Raw genomic sequence first — 25,344 nt, forward strand, 5'->3', positions numbered from 1 at the left:
GTTCATAAAATACAGAAAATATTACCAAACCAACACACCGAACTATTGAAATCGTACATTACAGCCAGAATGTTTAGAGTCAATCAAGAAGAAGCTTTCTCTACAATAAAAGAAGCTAAAGCAGGTGTTTCACAAGGAACTGTACTGGGAACAATGCTTTATCTATTCTACACTTGTGATATTTCACAAATGGAGAATATTACGATGGCTACATTTGCTGATGATACTGCGATTATAGCTGTCAGGGACAATATAAATAATTGGACACAAGCTTGGAAAATAAGAATTAATGAAAGTAAATATGTGCATGTGCAGTTCATCATAATCAGACCTTACAAGCACCAATGACATTAAATAATATATATCATTCCATATAGCAACAAAGCTAAATATCTCGGAATGAATCTTGATGCAAAACTTCGCTGGAAGGAGCATACAAAGAAGAAAAAAAAAAGAACTGAAATTGAAATATAGGAAAATGTACTGGCTAATTGGAAGAACATCACAATTATCAGTACATGATAAATTGCTATTATATAAGGAAATACTGAAACCTATATGGACATACGGAGTTCAATTATGGGGGTGTTCTTCAAAGAGTAACATAAATAAAACATAAATTTTTCAGAACAAAGTCCTGAGAGATTTTGTGGGTGCACCCAAATACTCTAGAACTGATTACCTACATAGAGACCTTCATATACCCACAGTCAGTCAAGAAATCAAGAAAACTGCAAGGGGGCATGAGGAAGACTCCATTCTCATAAGATTATTGAAATATTGCAGCTTTTGGATACCACCAGAACAGGACACAGACTCAAAACAATCAAACCATCTGATCTTGTGTAGTGTTGTATAGTGAGGTGCATATATTAAAAAATACAGCAGTGACATGTATAAACATTATTTCACCAGAGACTGAGATAGGGCCGATGGGTCCTCCTAGTTATATACCTAGATTTAAGTTATCATAAAGACAAATTATAGGTTGGACGGAAACGACTAGTAACGATGTATTTAATTAAATAATAAAAAAGGCCTAAAAATTTCTATTCCTAGACTTATTTAGTATTCATTTTTGTATAAAACCATTATTTTATATTTGTCAATATGCATATAATTCAAGATTATGAGGGGAACAAATCTATAAATAATAATAAAGACAACATACTATTTTTCACAGAGAAATGTACATTAGTCTCTCATAAGTCATCACATTTATACACCCATTGTCTTTTAATATAGTTCAAACTAATAAAATGTATTAATACAAATTAAGTTGAAAGATGATCTCACCAATTTATCATAAGTTTCTAGTCTAAGAACTTTATTACTCTTACAAATTAACAATCGGAAGAGTTTATATATTTATTTATGTTATAACTTTTAAAATGTTGATAATGTGATAATGTAAATGGCACAGTTTTGTCTAATACTCTGTACAGCAATTATATATAATAATTATATGAAATAAAGATAATTATTATTTATTCCATGTAACATCATTTTTATATAGATCTTTAAATTATTAAAGATTTTTATGAAAGTTTAAATACAATAAGAATAAACTAAGAAATATATTAATTATGGTTACATAGTATTATATTTGAATCAAGGTATTCACTATTGTTAGAATGTTCGTTAAGTAAATCCACAATATTCGTACATGACCATCCTACCGTCATCATAAAGACATCGTGGCTCTTAGACAAAATAAAAGTCTTGTTTGGAAGGAATCGTGTTTTCACGTCCGTCAGTTTGACAGTTAAATTTAGCGTTTCGAATTTTTTTAGAGCCTTCTTTAGATCCCTCATAATAACATAATGACATAATTGACCAAAAATGGAATCGTTTTGGCGTTGTTCGCGTGTGAGTTTAACAGATATTTCTCGGCCGAGACGAGGCGTTAAATGTTACATAATCAAACCTGTGTGAGTTCATGAATATTTCCGATACATAACTACAGTAATTTGGAATATCTCCAAAAACATATTGGATACATCGAATTATCTATCTACTTTGTAGTTTCGGCGTTGAAAAATGATTATTTCTTTAAAAAATTACTAAAATTTTACATATGTTATTTCACAAAGTTATAACTCAAAATGTTCTTATGTATTCATTGATTATTATCGCTGTATATAGATACGATCAACATATGCAGAGGTTGGACAAAATAACCTGAACATATAACATATACAGAATATTTATTTATTTATAAGGCGTTGAGCCACCATTTGTTTTTAAAATAGTTGCAATTCTTCGCAGTATATATTCGTGGAATGTCTGAATAGTTTCCAAAATAATGATGTCCTATTCCTGTACCAGAACATCCAATGATGTTGCTCTAAAACTCTACATAATGGTTCAATTAGTTTGAGATCTGGCGATTTTTCTGGGCTGGGATTATGTCGAAAGGATATAGATTGAGGCTGTAGAAATATTCTTTCGTAGTAATCTGGCCAGTGATTTGAAGTAGAGAACCAGCTTAATACCATGATGTTGCCGCCCAAATCAAAATGAAACCTCTTTCATGATTGACTATAAAATGCAAGCAGTGCAGATTGTAGTATTTTTTTGGGGTTCTCCATATCTAAACCATAATACCATATTCACGCAATCATCAACTGTCCAGGTTTTATAATCGTTTCCCCACCTCTTTAACTTAGCTTCTCTTGTTTTAGCGCAATCCCAGCCCTTCTATGAATGTTAGTTTTGTGGAGCTCTCTGCGTATTGTTTTAGTCGAAACTGTACTACTCAAGTGAATGTTGAGTTCTGCTATCATTTTTGCCACTATAGTTTATTGTGTGTTATGTTTATCGGTATCTGTCAACTAAATTGTGTTTCACGCACTATTCCGCTTTATCCATGACTAGCGACCCGCCCCGGCTTCGCACGGGTGCAATGCTGATACTAAATTAAATACACTACAGAAAAAATATGAACGTTGTATATAAAAACATAGCGGCCCGCTCCGACTTTGCACGGGCATAAAATATATATGCCTGTCATATAATATATATGTCACTCAATGAAAACATGATTAAAATCGATACAGTATTTTTGGTTCATTCATTACTGCCCTTGGCCTGCACGCATTAAATTTGGAGTAAAACAATTCCTCTTCCCCTATACTTACTATGAAGATTTCCTGCTATCTTTGGAATATCTAAATTCATACAATTTTTATTACATTACACATTTTTAAACGCAAATTTTAAATTTGTAATATCTCCGAAAATATTTGTTTAATTTACATGCTGTAAGGAACCATATTGATCTATTTTAATTGCACACTGTATTTAAGGTACTTAATTCGATAAGGATTAATGCCGTATTGCTTAAAATAGCTTCGTAAATAAGCCATTTTCTCACGTAAAAAGTAAACAATAAAAATGGTTAATGTGGGTTATCCCTAAAAGATAAACATATACCATCGCGGACTTTTTTGTAGACCTTTTTATGGTGTACCATACTGTAGTACATACATAGGCAGCGTTTTTGCTAATTGCTAAATAAGCCCAAAAAAAAATAGGTTAATTTACGACATCACGTTAGAAACCTCTAAAATTAGCAATGTTGCCTTAGTATATTATGCATGTATTATACATAAAAACCTTCCTCTTGAATCACTCTATCTATTGAAAAAAACGCATCAAAATCCGTTGCGTAGTTTTAAAGATTTAAGCGCACATAGGGATATAGGGACAGAAAAGGCGACTTTGTTTTATACTATGTAGTGATTTATCATGTTGTCATACTATCATACTATCATATTGTCATACTATCATTTGTCTTTTTCCTTTTTGACTTTTTTCCTAAATATTAACTGAAATTTCAACAAATATTTCTTCTAGTTTTTATGGAAAAAAAATGTTTATTACCTGTATAGGGTAATCTCTCTATTATTTGTACGAGGGTCACTATTTATACTTTGGGAGTAGGAAAAAAACAAGTAGTTAAGCTGCGAATATATTTTTATTATTTTTCAAAGTACTCGCCACGATGATCGATACAATTTTGCATACGCTTAAGCTAATTTTCAAAGCATTTATTGAATGAGATATCTTCAAAACATGATTTTTGGACGCTTCAATAGCTTCTTCGGGCGATGAAAATCGTATTATCATGATGAAAAACAATCCGGCGTCTCTTGTTTGTTTTCCTTATTTCATCGAAGACGTCTGGCAAACCAATGGTTGTGTACCAATCAGAATTTAGTGTTCTACGATCCTCTAGAGGATTGCAATATGGCCATTTTTTCCGAAGAAACAGATCACCGTTTTCTTTGAAGTGCTTTGGGCGCGAACAACTTTTGTTGGATTTGGTTCATCTTGGGACACCCATACAGTCGACTGCGGCTTACTTTCGGGCTCATACGAATATATCCATGATTCGTCACCTGTCACGAGTTTATAAACGTCTTTCGAAGCAAAACGATTGAATTTCTAAAGATTTTTTTTGCACCAATGGACTCTTTTTTGAGCGATTGGCAAATTGTGTAGGATCCAATGCGAACATAACTTTCACACAGCTAAGTGTTCATATAAAATCGCATATATGCTAGTGGAACTAATGCTTAGGCATGCCTAATCTCACAATAAGTCACATGACGATCTTTCTTAAACATTTTGATTTTTAAACATTATGTTGAAACTATACAAAATGGCAGTTTCCCTCAATTTGGATTTGAAAACAGATTGTTCTTCACGGAATGATTTGTTATTGACCTCGAAATCACCACTAATAAGCATCAACATAAATGTTTTATGGGCTTCTTCAGCAGGTTTTCTCGGCATCTCTCTACTTTATTACTCAATGTTAAAGGCAAATTAATATATTATGTAGAGAAATATCAAGACTTTCACCGGTATATATTGCTGATTAATACACATGCAAGCAACTAATAGATGAGTTTCTGAGGAACATTTTGACGTTTTAAATAATGAAAATCAATGTCTACATATGTGTCTTCTGTATTTCAATTTTAAAAATTAAATTTATTAAATTTCACCATATATAAGGATTGTCAATTAATGTTATAGGTTAGATACATTTTTTAAAAATATTAGCCCATATATATTTTTAAACCTTAAAAATATATATATTTGTGATAATTCACATTTTACACTGTCTTTTTTTCCAATGAAGAATATTGTGGAATGAATATGAACTTGTTGAATAGGGCTAATAAATGTTAATGAATGATTAGGATGTTTTAGGTGTCTCTAATATTAGTGAACCTCATTGAAACGAGAAAACCCCCCAACAATGTGTCGTTTCTCATGACCCCGCGCGCGCTACCGTCATTTCCCGAGTACGCGAGGCCCCAGGGATCATATCGGTGACAGAATAAGAGGTAATCGTTCGAATGTCTTCATAATCTCCGGCGGTCCGATCCCCATCCGCCCAGATAAGCGCTGGTTTCGGCGCGATCCGTTTGATTCTCATATCTCAATCACGGCGAGTTGCACGACCTCACCATCGGCCCACCTGCCGCGCCCCGAGCGCCAATTATGCACCATTTCTCCGGCCCGATCCGAGCCCCGTTCGGCCGTGGGGCCTTTGTTCCGCCACGGCTGCTCCCCCCCTGGACGTAGTCGTCTAATCAGTTGATGGAGCGCGATCCGCCGAAATATACGCGTACTTCTTCGTCTAGCGTCATTAACGTGCTGTTGTTCTTGTCCGTTTCATCATTTTTGACGACCGGCCCTGTGGATGACGTGTCCATCGTGAGTCAGTACAAGGTGGTGTCAAAACGTTCCTTGATATCTGAAAACATCTTAAATCAGTGATGAGTCCAATGTATAATGTGTTGAAGAACCTCTTCGATAGCTCATTATTGAAACTGCAATTAAAATGCTTTTGTTTCTATTTATCAGACCTACAAATTAATTTTAAGGCATAAAATAGATGGTATTACAGGATATTAAATCGCGTCGGGTGTATTTCTAACCAACTTCATGTTGAAGCCTCATTGATATGTTTAACTTTTCAGCATGTGTCATTTTATCAAAATTTTTTGTTAATTACATCTTTTGTTAATTACACCTTCGGTAAAGTTTGGCATGAAGGCCTTGTTCATAAACTACAAAAAATGTTACTAAAACAACACACCGAACTATTAAAATCGTACATTACAACCAGAATGTTTAGATTCAACCAAGAAGAAGCTTACTCTACTATAAAAGAAGCTAAAGCACGTGTTCCACAAGGAAGTGTACTGGGACCAATGCTTTATATAGTACTCTACACTTGTGATATATCACAAATTGAGAATATTACGATGGCTACATTTGCTGATGATACTGCGATTATAGCTGTCGGAGACAATAGTGAAGAAACCTCACAACCATTACAACAGGCAAGTGACAATATAAATAATTGGACACAAGCTTGGAAAATAAAAAATAATTAAATTAAATTTGTGCATGTGCAGTTCACCTACAAAATAACCGTACAAGCAACAATAACAGTAAATAATACTATCATTCCATACAGCAACAAAGCTAAATATCTCGGAATGAATATTCATGCAAAACTTCACTGGAAGGAACATATAAAGAAGAAACGAAAAGAACTGGAATTGAAATATAGGAAGATGTACTGGCTAATTGGAAGAAAATTACAATTATCAGTACATAATAAATTGCTATTATATAAGCAAATACTGAAACCTATATGGACATACGGAGTTCAATTATGGGGATGTTCTGCAAAGAGTAACATAAATAAAATACAAATTTTTCAGAACAAAGTCCTGAGAGGTATTGTGGGGGCACCCAAATACTATAGGACTGACTACATACATCGAGGCCTTCAGATACCCACAGTCAGTCAAGAAATCGAGAGAATTGCAAGGGGGCATGAAAAAATACCCCATTTTCATGAGAATATTGAAGTATTGCAGCTTTGGGATGCCACCAGAACGATTCGAAAGCTTGGATATTTTGTGACGCCGGTTGAAATGAAGCCTTGAATTAAAAAATTGAAGAAAAAGCCGCTGAAGCTCATCGAATGCTGTGTGAAACTTATAGCAATCATGCTCCAACGATTTCAACTTGTCAATACTAATTACGCTAATACTATAATTAAAGTCAGTCAGTTATAATTAAAATTGTTAGATGAAATGATTTAATCCAGATTATTGGACTAGAATGAAAAGAAAAAACTTCTCTTTGTGTCGCCCCGGTAGATACCGCTGATTAGCGTCATCGAAATTGCTATTGGGGTACTCGAACTAGCCGGTGTTCCTCACTTCACTTCATCATTTTTGACGGCTAGTGCCGCTTTAATTCCCTATTCCGTATTATATCGTTACCGTAAATCATTCTCGATCATTTTTCATCGTGATTTTTTTTTAATTGAGGTTTGAACTGAATAGTTACTTCATTATTCATTTCTCATCCGGGCACGAACTTGTTTTGATTATGTTTACCGCAAATACGTCATGTGTTTCATTCATTGAGATATATATGTTGTTTAAGAAGTTAACGATCTCTGCTTATAAAGAATATCCCCAAATGTACGTAAGATTTCTGTCTGTCTGTCTGTTTTTCTGATTTTAGTGTCACTTATACGATAAAAATATTGATAATCCGTAGAAAGTTTGTAAGAGCTAACGTACTTTTATAGTTGATATTTTCATTGTTGAACAATATCTTAATATTTTTTAAAGTTGTCACTGTTTGGTTCGGATTTTATCAGTGGACCTAAGATAGAATTGGTCAAGCAATGAGTAATCAATTGTAATACTGGTACTCGAAGACAGAACGCTGCATCATCATCAGCATCGTCAAAGGACTACGATAGCAATTTAAAGTTCCAAATAAAATATTTATATTTTTTCTTATTCATGATGGTCCTTCATTTGCATTTCTATTTTATTGCTAATGATCCGATTCTAAAAATATATTTATAGATTACCTGACCTGTACAATTTTAAAACCTTAATATAGAACAATTAAACGACCAAAACTGTCAACCATTTTACGCCGGTCTCAAACATCTTTCAATGTCTCCATCCCCATAGATGCGGACACATTTAGAACAACAGCTTAAAACTTTGTACTAAGATACGATACATCTTTAAATTATGTTATTGTATCACTGTAATTTAAGCAAAAGCTGTGATTTTCTTGCACAGCGTGGTATGTATCCAAGCACAAATTAAGAAGCAAATCGGTTATTTTAAAAAAAAAGAAAACATTAACAATCCTGCAACAAGCAGCAGCTTAGCCTGAAAACCTAGTTTTTTTATATTTTAAATGTGCCATCACTGTCACTACATTCATATGTTTTATAATTATACTGTTTTAAAATATTTTTTTTGTTAAACTACTAGAACGTCAACAATCTGCCCGTGGGCAATAAGTATTATTATATGATTTCAGTTATATAATATAACTATCCTGGCTCACTTCATTCCAGATCACTTTCATTTATTTTATCATTCCATTATATATTCCAACTTATTCTAAAAATTATTTTAACTTATTCTAGAGATTATTAAATATCACTCTATGTGTCTATTAATCAGTTCGTATGGTAGTTTGCGTGTGAGCCTACGCACTTCACGTTTGATGAGTGCATTGAGATGCACTAATAGTCTTTCAGAGAACTCAGTTTAAGCCCAATCTGTTTGCGTTTGATCACTACATGTTTTTCCATGTCAAACGTCGATCAAAATGCATTCCCAAATATTTAATGTTGTCTGCTTGCGGAAGTTCGTGATTATTTAATTTTACTGAGAGACATGTTCTTCTACAAAGGGTGAATGTCACATGGGTAGATTTTGTCTCATTTGCTTTGATACGCTATGTTTTCAACCACAATTCGACTTGTTAAGATGAAGTTGGAGATTTTCTGTGACTGTATTGGATCCTCGTGTGATGATAAAACCGCTGTTTTATCAGTTTTTGTTGCAAAAATAGTGTTTCTTGAGATCGGTAGGTCAGCTGTATACAATAGATATAACAATGGACCAAGAACACTACCCTGCGGAACACCCGAATATATAGGGTGTAGGTCAATATATTCGTCACCCTGTTTGACAATTAAATGCCTGTCTGTGAGGTACGATTTCAGGAGTTGAAAGTGCGTACGAGGCAAAAGCTTTTTCAATTTAACATGGCCTGAGAAATATCGAGAAATGCAGCGGTGCAATTTTTTTTATCGTTTAAGTTTTTGTTAATTTGGTTGACTAATATATGTATTTGTTCTGTATTTATTACGGAAGCCAAATTGATGGTCTGGAATAATATTTCTCTCCTGCGATTATTTTGAACCTCTTAATATATAGTTTTTCGAATAGTTTAGAGATCGCAGGTAACAGGCTTATAGGATGATAAGAGGAGAATTTTGATATATAATGCTTAAAATAACAAATCATAAAAGATAATTCTAGAATATCTATCTATGCGTATTTTTCTTTTTCTACCCCCTCTACCTCTTTTCCCATCTATATATGTCTCTCTTAAACAATTTTCTCTAACTGTTCCACTCTTTCTGACTTTCTCCGATAAAGCCTCAATCCAAGTCGTAATTACATAGAAAGTATCAATAAGCGGCATATCAGAGAGAGAACTTATCATATAAAGTACCACATGGTTAAGTTCTATGGCGTGGGAATTTTTGTATGGGAAAAATAGAGTTACAGTTGCTGGCGTTGAGTAGACCAAGGTGTAATTGTGCGAAAATTTATTGTATATTAATACAAGTAAAACGAATTACATGATGGGTATCCCATATCGCTTTTGAGACTCAAGTACCATGTGACGCCCATTGAGTTAAACCCCCCGAAACCTTCTTAGGTTGTATTGAGATTTGAAATTGAAGGAAAGTAAGTTACAACTCTCAATGATGAAGCCATCAAACACTGTGAGATTATAATACTCCATATATATAGTCAAAAGGGTTTTAACTTTAATTTGAGGGTCATATATATCAGAATATCATCGGTTGGATGATGGAGGAAGCCGAAAATCAAATGGGTACCAGATGATCAAAATATATAATAAATCAAGGAAGAACAATTTCTTACAAAGAGGTGCAGTCAAAAAAGCCACTTATAATATACTAGCGACCCGCCCCGGCTTCGCACGGGTGCAATGCTGATACTAAATTAAATACACTACAGAAAAAATATGAACGTTGTATATAAAAACATAGCGGCCCGCTCCGACTTTGCACGGGCATAAAATATATATGCCTATGTCACTCAATGAAAACATGATTAAAATCGATCCAGTATTTTTGGTTCATTCATTACTGCCCTTGGCCTGCACGCATTAAATTTGGAGTAAAACAATTCCTCTTCCCCTATACTTACTATGAAGATTTCCTGCTATCTTTGGAATATCTAAATTCATACAATTTTTATTACATTACACATTTTTAAACGCAAATTTTAAATTTGTAATATCTCCGAAAATATTTGTTTAATTTACATGCTGTAAGGAACCATATTGATCTATATTAATTGCACACTGTATTTAAGGTACTTAATTCGATAAGGATTAATGCCGTATTGCTTAAAATAGCTTCGTAAATAAGCCATTTTCTCACGTAAAAAGTAAACAATAAAAATGGTTAATGTGGGTTATCCCTAAAAGATAAACATATACCATCGCGGACTTTTTTGTAGACCTTTTTATGGTGTACAATACTGTAGTACATTAATTTGATCTAACTCGTAGGGTTAGGCAGCGTTTTTGCTAATTGCTAAATAAGCCTAAAAAAATAGGTTAATTTACGACATCACGTTAGAAACCTCTAAAATTAGCAATGTTGCCTTAGTATACTATGCATGTATTATACATATAAACCTTCCTCTTGAATCACTCTATCTATTGAAAAAAACCGCATCAAAATCCGTTGCGTAGTTTTAAAGATTTAAGCGCACATAGGGATATAGGGACAGAAAAGGGGACTTTGTTTTATACTATGTAGTGATCAAATCATGTTGATACATATTATTGTTTGATTAAAATATATGAAACTATATCAGCCCCGTTGACCTGGAGTACTTTACAAGTAAGGAAGCTTTACGGATAGGAATCATTATTTTTCCGCGCCGTTCCTCTTCTCTATTTTCCAATGGAGAATCTACCAGTGTGTTTAGGAGAAATCTAAATTTTTGTTTGAGGAAATGTATAGACTACGACACTGCACAGACAAAGATATTTTTTTTTTATTACTCTTCGTGAGTCCACAATCTGCCCTATTGGCAATAAGTATTTCTTATGTCTATATTATATATACACGGCATGTAGAAAATCACTTCATTAAGCAATCTTCTGTATAAAATATTATCTTAATTAATTAGTCTTATTCTAAAGCTTATCCTAAAGTCTACATATATCCAGTAATCAGATCAGGTGGTGTTAAACGTTTTAGTCTACGCACTTCACTATCACGTCGCATATTTAGCTGATTAGCGAGTACATTGGGATGCACTGACACTCTTTCGAAGTACTTCGCACAAACACGATGAATTACACTCGTTATAGATTCTAGAGGAATATCGCGTTGTATCACTTTATTTGAAATATAGTACGGAGCATCAACAATGGCACGCAACACCTTATTTTGGAACCGTTGAATGATGGATATATTAGATTTGCTAGCGGTACCCCATAGTTGGATTCCATATGTCCAAATGGGCTTGAGTATAGACTCATACAGCAATACCTTGTTATCTAATGATAACTTGGATTTGCGCCCGATCATCAGTCAATACATTTGATATAATTTTAGTCCCAGTTGTTTCCGTTTAGAGAATATGTGCTTCTTCCAGGTTAGGCGTCGATCTAAATGCATACCAAGATATTTAACATGCTCTGCTTGGGGGAGTTGACGATGATTGATATTCACTGATGGACATGTTCTTCTACGCAGGGTAAACGTTATATGCGTGGATTTTGTTTCATTGGCTTTAATGCGCCATGTCTTCAACCATAATTGTATTTGCCCCAGGTGGATTTGTAGGTTTATTGATGCTGTGAATGGATCATCATGGGATGCTAAGATTGCTGTATCGTCTGCATATGTTGCCACAGTAGTTATTTTTGTGGTGGGCAGATCAGCCGTATACAGAAGATACAGTACACTACCTTGCGGAACTCCTGAATATATGGGATTTAATTCGGTATATTCATCGCCTTGATTTACAATAAAATATCTGTCAATGAGATACAATTTTAGTAACTGATAGTCCGGATGAGGGAGAAGTTTCTTTAGTTTAACCTGCAAGCCCGTATGCCATACTTTGTCAAAAGCCTAAGATATGTCCAGAAAAGCAGCCGAACAATATCTTTTGGCATTTAGGTCAGCGTTTATTTTGTTTACAAGTCTATGCACATATTCTATAGGCCCATGCTTATTGCGAAAGCCAAACTGATGTTCTGGAATAATTTTTCTTTTTTCTATCATATAGTTTAGCTTTTTTATGTATAATTTCTCGAAAACTTTCGAGATTATCGGTAATAAACTTATGATAAACAAAGATAATGAATTTTTTAAAAGAAAAACTGTTGACTTGAGTGAATAATAACGAATTTCGAGTTTCGCAATAACGAACCAACGTGATCAAGCTGTGAATGGCGCGGTGCTGTTCTCCATCGCTCGGCAATCAGTCCGCGCAGCAGCACCACCGCCACCACCAGATGGGAACAAAGGAGGTCCCGAGAACGGGCGATCGGTCTCTCCGTCCAAATAAAAAGCAATTTAAATAACAAACCGAAAGAGTTATAACTTTATGAGTGTGTCGTTGGGGCCGAGAGGCCCATTTCGAGAATTCCGAACCGAAAACGAACAAGAAAACGGCCACAAACGACACGAGACTGCCCGAGAACACAATACAACCAACACGGCATAAACAACGTTCCGACCGTAAAGAATTGAAATTCGCACATGAGGCACGAAATCATATTTTAAGCTTTACCATGTTTGCGATATTTACATTTCTCCAGTCTCGATGCGGACGACTTGTTTGGTTCTTCGGTTTCGTTTGGTTCGTTTCTATTTTTTTTTTAACGATCGACCGTCTCCGTCTTTTTTTTGTTCCCGTCCTCTTCCTTGCTCTGCTACATATAATGCCCTTTTTTATTGCCCGGTTTCCTTGGCGGGGTGTTTCTGACCGGAACACTTTCGCATTTAAGTTTCCCGGGGCTTTACATTGTGTTACATTGGCTAATTAACGTGAACGCTGCGGTAAAACGCGTTAAAAGTCTTGATGAAGTCATTATGCTTGCGCTTTTTGTTGAATTAGTTGTATGAAAGGGCAATTTTAATTTTTTTTTAATTAGAATAGAAATAACATCAAACATTACAAACGTAAAGTATTGGAGATTTATCAATAAAACCATTTTTGTGCTATTTTCTTTAATGAAGACCTAACGATAGCATCAACAATACCCCCAACACTCCTTAAAATATAATATAGTAATAAACCAATGAAACAAAACTTACCCATGTAATTTTTACATCATCTCCGCCAGGTCAGTTCCAGTCTCAGTAACAACCAGTTAGCACAGTCTAACTTGGAAAAACACGTACTTACTCGAAGAAAACTTGGACTATTTTACATAGTAGATAACGAACTGAAGGGATCTTCTACATATCATATAATTATCATGGAATGTCACATTCTACCGTCACCGTCCAGACTTAAAGGATAACAGCTGAGCAGATCAGATCGAAAATGAAACAAATGTAGTGATCACTGATGCAAATGCATTATTAGAAGTGATTAGACTGGATACCAGTACAATAGAACACTAATAATAAAATAATATTAATCTCTAGCATAAGATATAATTAAAAAACTTGATATCAAAAACATCTAAACTCTGGTAAAAAAATTGAGACAATATTATATGTAGTTGGGGTGACTGAACCATTTTCCATATTAATTATAAGATAGAAAAAATCGTCGCGGAAATCGCGATTTTGAGGTAAAATTACAGGATTTTGAAAAAATTTAAGAAACTGTGGCATATATATTTTCTTTTTAAAAAATTATAATTAATATTTGAGTATGGAGCGCGTTAGCCAAAAAATTTCAGGCATATTGCAAATGTAACGAATATATATATATACAGCAACATTTTAATCAAGGGACACATTATACTTTTTCTGCAGATTAGAAGGTTTCGCACTGTGGCAACTCTGCAGTCTTTGGAGATTGCTTCATTTATCTATGATGATCTGCCGTCAAATATGAGGCGGAGATATGCACTCTCAGCTGGTCGACGCGGATGTCTCTCTGTTATGGAAAATTATGGTCTGGGTTTTCCGGAGGTTGACTCCGGAAATTTAACCGTTGGACCGTGGTGTTTAATTGAATTTGCAGTTTTCTCTGAACTGGTGACGAAAGCTGTGTCATTCGCATATTGGTCGGTTTCAATATACCTATGGTAATCGTCATTTCCATTGTTGAAGTTGATAAAGTTCTGTCCTAACCCATAGTGAAGAGTTGTCAGGATATTCATCTAATTATGATTACTTGGCCAGAGACATGCAAACTCAGCCTTCCGGTTAATGTTAAGGCAACAAAATTAATTCTAAATCTGTCTTTATCTATAGCTACTTTGAATTGGTATTGTTAATATTTTTTGGTACTTAAAAATAAATAAAAGTAAATAATTATAGTTATTGCTCGTTGGTAGATTAGCCGCAGTAAGATGATAGTATATCTATATTTCAGTATGAACAAGTTGATATCGACACACTTTTAAGATATAAAATACTACTATATACAGAAAAGTTGGACAGCCCTGATAGCATAGACCTTCATTATTTATTATAAGGTCTTATTTTTGTATTTCTACACTATAACTTATATATATATATATATATATATATATATATATATATATATGAATCTATTTTAAATTATTTTATACACCGGATGCCCATTAACTTTCCGGTTTGCCTGGAATAGTAAACAATATAGTTTCCTGCAGGGATATAAATAATCGCAACCGTCGCCTGTCATGAATAAAATCATCTCGCACGCACGCTGACAAATCAAAGGATCGGAACAATATTGCAATTTATTTCCCATTTATCAAATTCCAGATATTGTTAAACATAACAATTAATAATTCCGAAATATTTCTTGAGGTCAACGGCGTCTCAGGCTCCGTTCGGCCTCAGGCCTGTCTAAATTCATAAACGTCAGACGTCGATATCGTAAACATCGCGAGCATTTCCATTCGGAGAATTAATAACACTTAACGATAGAAACGCGACGAGCTCTGGGTCTTGAAGAGAGGCCGTAACAGTGTTCCGAGCTTTTCCTTTCGATACGTTACAATAAAATGGTCGGGTCGACGTATACAGACAGCTTTAAATAAGTTGTTAACCTTTTGGCCTCTGTTCGAGTGTGAAACGACACCAGAGATAAACATTGGGGCATATCAAAACAGACATATCGGTTGTTTTAATCCATAAAATTAAAAAAAAGAAAACATTCATTTTAATAATGTACAGCTTTACTTTCAGTTTTATAAGATATATTATCATTGCTGACCAAAATATAATGTATTGTAGCGACCTTGAGGCATGTCGAATTTTGCATAGTGGAATAACGGTCTACAAAATACTCAGAAATATAATCCCAGATGTTGAACACGGGCGGGGTGCCAGCAGCGCCAACTAGAACCCGATAACGAATAGCTGGCAACCCCGAGACGTTTATCTGGGATGTTATTGAAGGGTATTTCCAATCATTGATTAACCGACCATCGTTTGGTTTAGACGTGCCACCATCGACTGCCCAAGCCTCGTCACCAGGTAACACCGCTGCCATCCGTTTTATCTATTTTGAATTTTCCACATTTTTTATATTGCCAATAAATGTCACATAATGTAAACACCACTGTTTCATTTCGTTTTACCTCTATTCACCGAGCCATATCATTTACCCTAAAGTATATATATTATTCAAGTAAGGCAACTTCATCAAATGAACAAATGACTGAAGCTCAATATATTCTCAAATACTCACCTCAAATACATTACGCTAGAGAAAAAGCAAAAAGAAAATACTCCCAACATAACCTAAGATCAAAGAGGTTGACTTATCCATCAATTTTAAAGCCTATTTGGACTTACAAGATAGAAAAATAGGGTTGCAATAAAATATCAAACGGACTAGTAGATCAATGTCCCAATTCATCAACTACATAATCAATGAATAACTTCACGATGATCTCTAAACCAAATGGATTTACAAGATTATTGAAGATTTCATCCTAAAGCATTAAATAAGGTTACTAAATCATTACAACGTGAAAGCAACTCTTAAACGTATAGATAAAACAAATCTAAATATCGATCTAAATCACATAAAATATATCATCTAAGATAGCTGATAAGTTAATATTTTAATAACGGTATTTATTTAACTATTTCATTTATTAAATAATATTAATTAATAAAAAAATAATATTATTTCTATTTTTCTTTTGTTTCAGGTTAGTTATTCAATCTCATCTTACATTAATGGAACAGATAAGTATTAAAAAATTGTGGCAAAAGTCTTAAAACATTAAAAATAGCTTAATTTCAAAAAAAAATCTAAATCAACATTTAGAAGCTTCAAAATACTAATTTTATATATTAGTATATTAATGTACATTACTTATTTTATATATTACTGAATGATACTTTTTGCAATTGCAATTCTTTAAAAATTACCCAGAAAACAGTAACAGTAACTTAATAAATGTCGAGCATAGGAATTTTTTTACATCTTTATTAGATACGCTTAGTAAATCTTAATTTACAATTAATTTATTACTACTTGGATTAATTAACAAGCAAGACGAGTGCGAGAAAATATATCAGTATGTATTCCTTAATTATAAAATTATAATTATTTATTAATTATTAACTTATAGCTATAGTTTCCACCAAATGTATACACTTTATATAAGTTCGTATGGTTTTGTTCGCTTCAATCTCCTGACATCCTGCGCGCTGTCCAGCAGATGTATTGCTTCCACGTTAGTATGATTTAGGAATCTTCTTTCGTGTTTCAAGGCGAAATCTTGGATAACTTCGCAAATCCATTTTATTTCCAGGTCATCGTGCAGTTCTTCGTTGGTTACATAGCGATAGGAATTGGTAACCAATCGAAGAACCTTGTTTTGACAACGTTGAATGACTAGTTGATTTGAATTTTTAGTGCAATCCCATATTTGCATTTGCAAATTGGCTTTATAATTGTATTATAGATCAACCTCTTTGATTTTAGATCAAGTTGAGAGTATCTTCCGACTAACCAGTATAGTTGTTTTATTTTGGTTCTAATGTGTTTTGCTTTTTGTCTAACGTGATGCTTCCAATTTAATCTACCGTCAGGATGGATTCCAAGGTATTTAGCTGATTCTGCTTGAGGAATCGGGCACTCATTGAGTGATATAACTAACGATTTATTATTTCACCTCAATGCAAAATTAACGCGGACAGATTTGGAGCTATTAAGTTGAATTTTCCAATTGTTCGTCCATTTGTAGATTTTGTTGACTGCCCTTGCACTTTTTCTATTGCCCTAAAAGATATATCTTTTGCCATAATAATTGTGTCATCAGCAAAGATTCCAAGAAGTATATCTTTTGTTGTTGGAATGTCAGCACTGGAATAAAATAACACTTTTTAGATATGCTTGAAGTTTTAAGAAGACTCAGGAGAAAATGTATTAAATGATACGTTATATATCTTAAGTAGAATGTTGTTCTGTTATCAAGAAAGGTTTCCTATATTTACTGTTATTTATGAGATTTAATTCTAACATCTTCCTAGATTATACTAAGTATCAAATAATTGGTTTCTTAAATCTCCGAGTTGCTTTGCATAGCGGGTAATCTTTGTCTGCTTCCAGGTTTAATTATCTTATATATGTTTCGAAGCACCGCTATTTATGTTCTTTAATCTTTGATTTGTCCGATTCTAATTCTATTAAGTGTTGTTTTGTCTACAGCATTTCTTGTTCTCTTCCATACGTTTTATCAATTCATTAATTTTATGGGGGTAATTTGCCTCATATTCTGATTCCTCTCTTGATATTGGGGAAGCTTCCAAATTGTTCAAATATTTTTCGGGTTTGCTGCTCAAGATTGTCTGTACTTTTTACGTTTAAACTACATTACTTCCTGCATTATAAACCCAAACGTGTCACGGTTAGTAAATGTGTTAGTACAACACTGGACTCTTCCCTCCTTTTCTAGCTTTTCGTCTTTCTTTTACCAATTCCCTAATTTCAAGAGGGTAATTTACCTCATTCTGATTTGCCTCTTGATGTTGGGGTAGCTTCTTTTGCAGCAGACCGAATTTGTTCAATTATAATGGGGGTTTGCTGCACAAGATCGTCTATAGTTTTGAGTCTTACGTTTAAACTGATTTGCACCTGCATTATAAGTCTAAACGTGCCCCAGTTCAGAATTGTCGCGTCTAGTGTTAACAATACTGGAGTGTGATTGTATTTGATTTAATGAGATGCCTTTCGAAATATAATAATTCAGTAGATCTGGCACTTTATTATCGGTGGGCCAGTAAGTGGGTTTGCGTCCTGAATGATAAGTACAATTAGTAGTAATAATTGCTGTGAGTAATTAATTTCCTTTTGCTGGTGTTATTATTCGTGAACCTCAAGCTGCGTGTTATTAAAATCCCTTCCAAAAAAAAGAAAAGAAAATAAATTTAAGTATTGTTGTGTTATTTTGTATCTTAGTGGACAGTATATAACTCCCATGTTTATTTTAGCGCCGGTCTTTTCAATGTCAGCTATCAATGCTGATACTAAATTAAATACACTACAGAAAAAATATGAACGTTGTATATAAAAACATAGCGGCCCGCTCCGACTTTGCACGGGCATAAAATATATATGCCTATGTCACTCAATGAAAACATGATTAAAATCGATCCAGTATTTTTGGTTCATTCATTACTGCCCTTGGCCTGCACGCATTAAATTTGGAGTAAAACAATTCCTCTTCCCCTATACTTACTATGAAGATTTCCTGCTATCTTTGGAATATCTAAATTCATACAATTTTTATTACATTACACATTTTTAAACGCAAATTTTAAATTTGTAATATCTCCGAAAATATTTGTTTAATTTACATGCTGTAAGGAACCATATTGATCTATATTAATTGCACACTGTATTTAAGGTACTTAATTCGATAAGGATTAATGCCGTATTGCTTAAAATAGCTTCGTAAATAAGCCATTTTCTCACGTAAAAAGTAAACAATAAAAATGGTTAATGTGGGTTATCCCTAAAAGATAAACATATACCATCGCGGACTTTTTTGTAGACCTTTTTATGGTGTACAATACTGTAGTACATTAATTTGATCTAACTCGTAGGGTTAGGCAGCGTTTTTGCTAATTGCTAAATAAGCCTAAAAAAATAGGTTAATTTACGACATCACGTTAGAAACCTCTAAAATTAGCAATGTTGCCTTAGTATATTATGCATGTATTATACATATAAACCTTCCTCTTGAATCACTCTATCTACTGAAAAAAACCGCATCAAAATCCGTTGCGTAGTTTTAAAGATTTAAGCGCACATAGGGATATAGGGACAGAAAAGGCGACTTTATTTTATACTATGTAGTGATGCTGTATATTTTGTTCTATAATTCGTGCTCTACCGTCTCGAGCACGTTTGCTGTGGTGTAGTGTCCAGCAGGCATCATAACCTCAAATTTTAATGTTTTTTTCTTTTTGGAAAATGAGTCTCCGATATGAGGACCATCTCTATGTAATTTGTTCTCAGCTATAGCTCTGGTTTTCGGACCTGTTGATTTAGCCCATTTGCGTTCCACGTAAAAATACAATGTAAATTTATGAAGTCAGTAAACTTTCAATTTATGTCATGCTGTAAAACACTATGCAAATTAATGCCTTAAAAAATCATAATAACATCAATGGGTTCGAAGACGAGTCAATAAATGTTTCAGCGCGAAGAGAACCTCCCTTTCGCAAAAAGGAGCCGAGCGAAGCGAACCCGTTGCGGTCGCGGAATTAATTTTCCGATGCTAATAAAGCAATTCTGCAAAATAAACAGACTGCTGGTCGCATCAGATAGAGCTGGGACGAACAGATCAGCGCAACGATTACCCGGTGAAAAATCGTCGGCGCATCGTTATTAATGGCCCGCGTCGGCCAGATGGAATCGTTAGCGGATTTTCTCGGGCCGTACGCTTTGCACTTCGTCGTTCGGTCCCCCGCGCTATATGCAAGCACCTTCTCGGAATTAGGTCCACTAGCCGCAATTAAGACGGAACGGAGGCTGGCGGATAGTAACCCGAGCCCACAATTAACAGACTATAGTAATTATTTTCGGAATTCGCCGAACGGCATATGATAATTTCGGCCCGGAACGTGAAAAAACCGAGGCCGGGTTCAAGGAGACACTCAAAAAATTTACTATGCCACAATGTGCTCTGGTACTATCGCTCCGTTCATTCCAAACATTCCTACACAACATTTTATGCAGATGACACAGCCTTCTTTACAACCGGCTACAATCTCGACGCTATTCGCGACAGACTCCAAGTCCAACTGAACCAGGCGATTGCGTGGTGCAAAATCTGGCGACTACAGATTAACCCGAGCAAAACTGAGGCTATTCTGTTCCACCGCAAGAAGAAGTTTCGCGCCTACCGCCTCCAAATCGATAAAATTCCCCATCCCCTGGCTCCAGAAAGTATCATACATCGGTCTCCAGTTCGACCGCAGGTTCTTATGATCAGGCCAACTCCAGCACGAAAACTCTTCTCACTCACGAAAAAGTAAACTCCCAATCACACAGAAGGCGACTCTGTATAAAATGCTAGTCCGTTCAGTCTGCCTCTTTGGAGCACAGTTGTGGTACAGGTACGTCTCTGAGAGACAACTTGCACTACTTCAAGTGGCCCAATCCGAAAAAGTCCGCGCGTTACTCAATGCCTCAGGGTTTATGAGGAACGTCATCACTCGAATCAGGCATCCCGTTCGCGAAGAATTTCGCGAACATACTCAGTGTAAGGTTCTCTCTAAACACCTCAGAACACGACAACGAATGTCTTTCTTCGACTTCTAACATGTAGATGAATTATGCGGCATTATCGAAACAATATTATATTAATTTAATATTATATTTTCCAAGAACCCCATCAACAGTATATATATATAGATATATATATATATATATATATATATATATATATATATATATATATATATATATATCAATAATAATGATTATTATTTCCCACGGGCAGATTGTTGAAGTTCTAAGGGATTAATAAAAAAATATATCAGCTGCAGATCCATCAAACTACATTTAAAATATATGAGGTATCCCAAAAATCAACAGAACATTATGGTAATAATAATAATAATAATAGAATGGCAATCAGACTCATTCATAAAACGAAAAGAGTCACCGAAAGACAAACAAATTAAACGCTACTCGTTTCACTGAATAAATACGCACAGCCTAGGCAAAGTTTACTCTGACTTGTTCCAATATTTATATTTGCACAGCAGTCTTTCAATTACCCCGAAAGGAGACGAGATCAGCTCGACGTACCAGTATTTGTAGTTGGGCGTTAGCTGTTTGTTTTGTTGTAATACTTGTCTTTCACACTTTCGCGTTCAAATATACCGTGAGTTCGTTTAAATGCGCGGCCGTCTTGATTAGTGTTGATGCGTTTCGTGCATCGAGAGATGTAGATGTTGATTGGAGCCCAGGGAGGAAGCCATACATCTTTTTAATTTAGGTCCGCGATGTTGCGTACAATAAAAACGTCAAAGTTTACGACGGCAATGGTCACGGAACATCTGATTGCAGAAACTTTTACAATGACCTACCTTATAAACGTCTACCTACCAATTACCGGTTTATAGAGCAGTTCTAACTCATCCTGTCTTTTAGTAGCTATAAAAGCCTTTCGGTTCGTACCAGCCCGGCAAATTAAGCAATCAGATTCATGGGTTTCTTTTAAACCCCAGTAAAAAATGCTACTATTAGTTCCGTTCTAATTACGGTCTATATGTACACTGCCGTTCAAAAATTTGGAAACAATAAGGCAATTTTCAAAAAAATATTTACAATAAAACAGATTAGTTAGTTACTTATATTAGTTTTAATTACTAACAGGTCAATAGAAAAGTCCCCGGCCTGACACATAGATGGCGCAACTATAATTAAATCTATATGTTTTTTAGTTAGCCATAACCCCCAAAAGATGCGTGTATAAATTTAACAGTTGTCGGATCACTAGTTTGTGAATTGCAACTTTTGTTATTGTGAAAAAAATTAATAAAGAGGAATTTCGCGTGTTGGTAAGATATTGCTTTTTGAAGGTAAAAATACAGTTGAAGCAAAAACTTGGCTTGATGCCGAGTTTCCGGACACTGCCCCAGGAAAATCAATCATCAAGGGTTATGAATAGATCGACTATTCATTTCCGCATCTGGATTATCCATAAAATAAATTTGTCAGAATTGGTAATCTGTACCTGGTAGTGGTAAGAGCTCTCCTAGTAAGTGATAAATTTGTCCTTACATCTACAATTGTTTACGATTTTGTTAACTTATTTTTGATATAAATTATAAATAAATATTATTATAAATGTGACCAGAAAACGTTTATAGTATAATACCTTGAAAGTGGACGTGACAATATGCGTTATGCCAAAGGACGTCATTTGAAAACAACTATTATATGTTTGCTTGCTGAAGAAGTGGTTAGAATCCCAGAAGTTAGTAACCGTAATGGTTTGAAAATGGGAATTTTACTTTTCCACCGACACAACATAATCCATTAGATTCACCGCTGTATTTTAATACCTTACAAAATTGGCAAACAATTGTCATTTCCCGAATTGCAACTAATTTGTTGGCACCTTTATGTTAGTTCCTGGAACAGTGCATCTGCGGAATCGCTCAATCCAATTGTATATTGTTCGCTGTTAATGTGTTTAGCATGCACAAACTCGTTACCTTCCAAAACTATCCACTTCACGTTCAGTCCTTTTCGAACGCAACGCAACATAGCAATATGACTGTTATTAGTTTCTGTCCATCGCTGGTCAGTGCGGTTAGGGCTTGGTAGTCATTTGATTGCCTTGCCAGATCACCTCTTTCACATTGTTAATGATAAAAGTACAGAAAGCATTAATTTGTAATTAAATAAAAACAAGAAACAAATTTGCAAGGCATGCTTTAGCATGAAAAGTCCCTGCCTACGAGGTCATCCACAACAGGCTTTTTGAGGTTAAAGCTGATTTTTTCTCCTCTCTTCACCTTCCTTCGTCTTCGTCGCATTTTGGGTCACTGTCGGTTCTCGCACGGTCACTTGATGACTTCGAGCCTGTCTGCTGACTGTGAAGTTTGTTACCTTGCCCTTACTTCACTTCATACCACATACTGGACGACTATCCACGACTCACCCAGATTAGAGCTATACTGCAAAACTTTAGAAATGCCTTAACAAGAGAAAATATAGACAGACCCCTCGAATATCTACGAGAAATCGATTATCTTCATAGAGTTCAGCCCGTGCTGAGATAAGTGTCGTTGACTAAGTAACCATTAGTCTTCGGTGTGGATGCTTGTGTGCTGTCTGGATAGAGTCCCTGCTTCGTTATGGTTGTGTTTGTTGACTTGTATTTGTGTCCATTTTCAAATTGTATACACGCTAGTCCCCCCTGTTTGTGTTATTAATTTTATTTCATTTATTAATTTATTATTTTATATATACACTTTATGTCCCCACCGTACATCAACACTGTATTGTTTTATAGTCGCGAATTGACGACATCCGTCAAAGCGATAAAAAAATGGATACGATGATTCAGAATTACCGTTAGCACATAACTAAATCCTTATCTAACATATTTATCATTATTTTTAACTTCATTTTAACGTTATTGAATCCATGTATCTGGCAAGGGGTAAAGCATTAAACGGTCAGTACCGAGAAATTATTCAGTGTTTAACACACTATTCTAATTGTTTATAAATAGTGACCAGTAGTTTTAATCAGTATTCAACATTTTTAATCACAAGAAAAATATATAAATAAATAATAAATTTGACAACAGATAAAAACGTCGATCCTTTGTGACAGTAAAACTATTGATGCCAGTGACTCTTCGTATAGGAAAACAAAATTGTTGTTGTCACTATTTTCCTCGAAATGATTCTGTATTTTATGACCATATAAACCTTCCCTAGACTTCCGCAAATATTCTAAAACCAAAATTAACCAAATCGGTCCAGATATTATCGACTTCTAGCGAGACTAACGAGCAGTTATTCATTTTTATATAGATAGAAGTTTATTTTGTTGAAACCCTGTTGATTTTTTATGCTGATTTTCTTCACATACATACACCGTATTCCTTATTTTCGACGTTCCGTGAAAAAATTAAAAGCTGTCCGAAAGACGACCCAGTCTGTCAAAAAACGTCTTAATTTTTACCCACGACGAGACGAAGAGCGCGCGTCGCGGTCGCCCGCGAGCAAGAGAGCGAGACACGTCCGGGACGAACCGAAACTGTGGCAAAAACAAGCCGGCCGCTTCACTCTACCAGTTTCGCTCGTATTTTATCCACAGCTGACGTTTGTCGGGCGATTTTTGAGAACTACATTCCCGTCGGTATGTCTTTATGTTCGCTGTGCAGCGTATAATGACAATTTATATGTGTATCGCGGTGTACAAAAAGCGAATCGGTTCTGGTTAGTGCACATGGACGGGTCCTGATGACTGCCAGAAGAAGTTATCGAATTAATTTGATGGGCGTAATGAGATGTTATTCCGCTCACGGGACTCGAAATTATTCCTTTTGCGGAAAACCGTGCGGTGCCTCGGTCGTTGTATTTTTTTTCTCTTTCTGAATATTTTTACGAAGCTCGAATTTGAGAACGACACCGAATTTCAAGAGGTAGGCGGCTTGTGGGATAACACTGCTCGATCCCTATCGTTACGCTCGAGGTTTAGATTAAGAAGTGGTCGTAAATTTATCTTGCTGAGTGATATATTTTAGGGGTTCTTATTAATGATGTCTTTCTCCGGCTGATTGGGTTTAAAACGATAATAATTTAACGCTATATAATTTTTATTATGTTTTGTGACCATCTGCGCTTTTATTTAATGAGGTCGTTGATTATAAGAGTTAAGAGTTTGGATTTCGAGTCAAATACTCAATCCATCAAGCTGCGAGGTTAGCACGTAAGGTAAAAGACGCTTTTCATTAGAAAAACCGCATATTATCAGTATTCTTGGGCCTCATTGATATTCCTCGCCTTTGATAAAGTTCGGCGTT

The 25,344-nt window shown here is 34.9% G+C and overlaps 1 protein-coding gene across 6 annotated transcripts in view; it reads left to right on the forward strand.

Moving 5' to 3' along the window:
* ci (transcriptional activator cubitus interruptus) overlaps positions 1 to 25,344 on the forward strand; it is a 185,975-nt gene that overhangs the window by 45,550 nt on the left and 115,081 nt on the right. For 2 of the 6 annotated variants that reach the window (XM_076407181.1, XM_076407182.1), the window contains exon 1: positions 24,611 to 24,963. The exons of the other annotated variants lie outside the window; for them this stretch is intronic. The gene's annotated coding sequence lies outside the window, so the exon portion shown is untranslated. Of the gene's footprint in view, positions 1 to 24,610; positions 24,964 to 25,344 lie in introns of those variants that run through there. 6 annotated transcript variants of the gene reach the window in all.

This window comes from Rhynchophorus ferrugineus, unplaced genomic scaffold (genome assembly GCF_030347505.1).
Source record: "Rhynchophorus ferrugineus isolate W39M unplaced genomic scaffold, kcgeb_rfMv2 rfM6, whole genome shotgun sequence".
Lineage (NCBI taxonomy): Eukaryota > Metazoa > Arthropoda > Insecta > Coleoptera > Curculionidae > Rhynchophorus > Rhynchophorus ferrugineus.